Below are 5,000 nucleotides of genomic sequence, written 5' to 3'. Positions count from 1 at the left end.
TATATATATATATATATATATATATATATATATATATATATATATATATATATATATATATATATATATATATATATATATATATATATATATATATATATATATATATATATATATATATATATATATATATATATATATATATATATATATATATATTTATATATATATATATATATATATATATATATATATATATATATATATATATATATATATATATATATATATATAATCAGAAAGACAAACGTATCATTCACTCACACTGAGTAATATATATATATGTTACCGGAGAATTTTTAGTTGATAATAAAGCCATCGTTCGCAGTCAGGTGATGATCCAGGAATCAGACTACATGACACAATAAAGTCGGCCACAAGAGAGGTATAAGTGAATACCATTCCTCATCAATCTCGTCGAACTCAGTTTAGTGTTTGAGACGATATATTCACCATCTTCGCCATGTTGACGTAGGCCGTTGTCGCACGTAGCCATATTATGACTATTTATCACATCACCGTGATCATATACAATCAGAAAGCTACAAACGTCCTTTAATATCCACTTCACTCTACCGGAGTTCGACGGGGAGTTGATGGGAGATGGTATTCACTTATACCTTCTGTGGCCGACTGGTTAGTGTCACTGTAGTCCTGATTCCTCGTCCGTCGCTGGTTCGACCCCACGGGACGGTGGACTTATTATCAACTGAAAATTCTTCGGTAACATATATGAAAATATATTACCTGGAGGTAGAGTGAATTGATATTAAAGGACGTTTGTAGCTTTCTGATTGTATATGAATCACGGTGATGTGATAAATAGTCATAATATGGCTACGCGCGACAAACGCACTACACGGTCAACATGGCAGAGGTGGTGGATATCGTCTCCAAACGCAAACACCTGAGTTCGACGGGTGAGTTGATGGGAGATGGTATTCACTTATACCTCTTTGTGGCCGACTGGTTAGTGTGTCACTGTAGTCCTGATTCCTCGTCCGTCGCTGGTCTGACCTCACGACGGTGGACTTATTATCAACTAAAAATTCCCTTCGGTAACATATATGAAAATATATTACTCTGAGGTAGAGGAATTGATATTAAAGGACGTTTGTAGCTTTCTGATTGTATATGAATCACGGTGATGTGATAAATAGTCATAATATGGCTACGCGACAAACGCACTACACGGTCAACATGGCAGAGGTGGGTGGATATCGTCTCCAAACGCAAAAACACCTGAGTTCGACGGGTGAGTTGATGGGAGATGGTATTCACTTATACCTCTTTGTGGCCGATCGTTAGTGTGTCACTGTAGTCCTGATTCCTCGTCCGTCGCTGGTTCTACCCCACGGGACGGTGGACTTATTATCAACTAAAATTCCTCTCGGATAACATATGAAAATATATTACTTCCGAGGTAGAGTGAATTGGATTTAAAGGACGTTTGTAGCTTCTGATTTATATGAATCACGGTGATGTGATAAATAGTCATAATATGGCTACGTGACAAACGCACTACACGGTCAACATGGCAGAGGTGGTGGATATCGTCTCCAAACGCAAAACACCTGAGTTTGACGGGTGAGTTGATGGGAGATGGTATTCACTTATACCTCTTGTGGCCGACTGGTTAGTGTGTCACTGTAGTCCTGATTCCTCGTCCGTCGCTGGTTTGACCCCACGGGACGGTGGACTTATTATCAACTAAAATTCCTTCGGTAACATATATGAAAAATATATTACTCGAGGTAGAGTGAATTGATATTAAAGGACGTTTGTAGCTTTCTGATTGTATATGAATCACGGTGATGTGATAAATAGTCATAAGGCTACGTGCGACAAACGCACTACACGGTCAACATGGCAGAGGTGGGTGGATATCGTCTCCAAACGCAAAACACCTGAGTTCGACGGTGAGTTGATGGGAGATGGTATTCACTTATACTCTCTTGTGGCCGACTGGTTAGTGTGTCACTGTAGTCCTGATTCCTCGTCCGTCGCTGGTTCGACCTCACGGGACGGTGGACTTATTATCAACTAAAATTTCTTCGGTAACATATATGAAAATATATTACTCCGAGGTAGAGTGAATTGATATTAAAATCGTTTGTAGCTTTCTGATTGTATATGAACTAATGTGATGATAAATATATATATATATATATAATATATATATATATATATATATATATATATATATATATATATATACACATATATATATATATATATATATATATATATATATATATATATATATATATATATATATATATATATATATGTATATATATATATATATGTATATATATATTATATGTATATATATTATATACATATATATGTTTATATATATATATATATAAAATATATATATATATATATATATATATATATATATATATATATATATATATATATATATATATATATATATATATATATATATATATATATATATATATATATATATATATATATATATATATATATATATATATATATATATATATATATATATATATATATATATATATATATATATATATATTTATATATCATATACACATACATACATACATACATACATACATACATACATACATACATACATACATACAGTAGGCATACATACGCCCAAAAAACATGAATGAAGGGATGGACGCTAGTCACTGAGTAGAGGAGGAACAAACAAACAAACAGTCCTTTCATTGAGGTTGCGTCATTCAGGCGAAAAGAGAACATACAGATGCCTTCAGGTATTCATCTGTCTCCTTGAATCATTTCTGGAAGCAGGAGATTCTCTGGAAAAGATGAAGTCGCTCATCTGGAAAGAGTCGGGCGTGGTTAAAAACTGACGAAATAAAGAAGCGATGATTTATCGACGTTGTCTCACCTTTCCATAGAGGTGTCATATTTCCGATCAGAAGTCGTAGGACTCCACAAGTCTTAGAAGCTATATATCTATTATTCTTTTTAACCGAAATATGAGAAAAATGACAGGTGGAAATACTTTATTCTCCCCATTATTCTCATTTAAAGCTTGTCCCCACTACTGACATTTTGACGGATAAACTCTTCCGAGCCAAAAACTTCTTTCAACTTATTAGTCTGGTAATCCTGGTCGTGTTCCGGAAAGCTAATAGATATATTATAATGAGGCTGTCAATCTTACTCGGTAAACTATCGATTAACTTTTTCGCTTACTGATCCTCAACAAGCAACAAACTTTAGTCAATCATCCGGATAAATATTATATTCTCTTTATATTTATATTTATGAGCGTTTTTCGCTTATACCTAATCATATCGAGTTACAAATAGGTTTGTATTTGTTTATGATATGAGGACCGGAGCTAGATGGCACACTTTTTACAATTTTAGTTATTAGGAATAGAAAACAAACATATTTACAAAATTCTTATCATCATTGAAAAAATGAACATTCCTCTTTATCATAGAGCAAAAAAAATTGTGGTTTGCTCTCAGCATAAGGTAACAGTAAGCTTTAGAAAAAAAAAAACTTTTTCGTGCCAACTTACCCCATATACAGTAAAGTTGACACATTGATAATTAAAGAAAATTACTGCATTGCATTTAAATAATAACAAAAATATATTCTGAATTTCTAAAAACAAAATATGGACATTAGCATCATTATTATTATTAAAATAGTTTACTGGAGCCACTGAGCTGACTAATCAGCTCTTATGAGGCGAAGGATTAGGATGAAATGCCAGGTCTAGGCCATAGGCCTAGAACTGGGACCAAACAGGTCATTCGCATGATGATGAATAAATGAAAATGAAGTTTAAAAGAAAAAAACTGTATAACAAATATGCTGAAACGCATGTATACAATAAATATTTGCTCGTTTCCATGCATACAAAAAAAAATTAAAATTGAAAAGAATAAAAATAAAATTTCATAAAATCAAAAATTAAAATTCAGAATTACAATTTTCTTTTTTTAAACGCCCTACAGGCTTCTATTCATTCTTACTTGGATTTATATTTTGTCTATCAAGTTACACTTTTTAATGAAAGATAAAATTGGGATGACTGAAAATGTATAAGATTCTGATAAAATTTCCCCCATTGATTTATTTCCAAAGGTTGATACTCGCTGTTGATTATATTTTGGACAGTCGCACAGCACGTTTGACTGTTATCAACACTTTGCATTCTGGGCATTCGGGAGGAGGACCACATGGACTGTTCATCAAGTGTCCATGTGTCAAACGAGTATGGCCTATTCGCAGACGCGTCAGAATTACTTGTGTTTGTCTCTCTCTCTGACATGATGAGCTCCATTTTCCAACGCTGGATTTTATCTGTTTCAACTTATTATTTATAGGTTCCTCGTTCCATATGTTTTGCCATTTATTTGTAATGGTTGTTTTATATCTCTTATGTAATCACTAATTGGGATTTTTATATTTGCTCTTACCATGCGGACTCTTCTTTAGCTGCTTTATCAAACTACCTCATTTCCTCTAATCTACATGGACAGGGATCAACATATTCAATAATCTTCAGAGCCCGTTCTTCTTTTCAGCATGTCTTTATCACGCTCATATCAATATCTTTGATTTTCTACAAAGTTCAAAAAAGTATTTCATCTGAGAGTCCCATGACAAACCTTCATCCTTCCAGAACTTATAAGACTCCATTTTACAATATCCAGTCTTTATCCATTGCCTACAAGCAACTTAATTTAAGAAACATTAAAGATACCTATTACACAATGACAATAAGCAGAAATTGAATTGTACTAGAAATAATTATTATGAATAAAGGACAATCACACACTTTCATTACATAACAGTAACCATTCACCAAGCATCAAGATTCAACAATAAAGTTTTAATAAAAATAAATATAAAGTAAAAACAATAACTTTAAAAATTGTCAAACCAGTATATCTCTAGAGTCAGCTGGACTCTTACTGCACAACTATGTTACCGGACACTGTTCAAGAATCTGGTTTACATTT

The sequence above is a fragment of the Macrobrachium rosenbergii genome, chromosome 44 (genome assembly GCF_040412425.1).
Source record: "Macrobrachium rosenbergii isolate ZJJX-2024 chromosome 44, ASM4041242v1, whole genome shotgun sequence".
NCBI lineage: Eukaryota > Metazoa > Arthropoda > Malacostraca > Decapoda > Palaemonidae > Macrobrachium > Macrobrachium rosenbergii.
The sequence above is the reverse complement of the archived record's forward strand: the minus strand, read 5'-3'. Positions refer to the sequence as shown.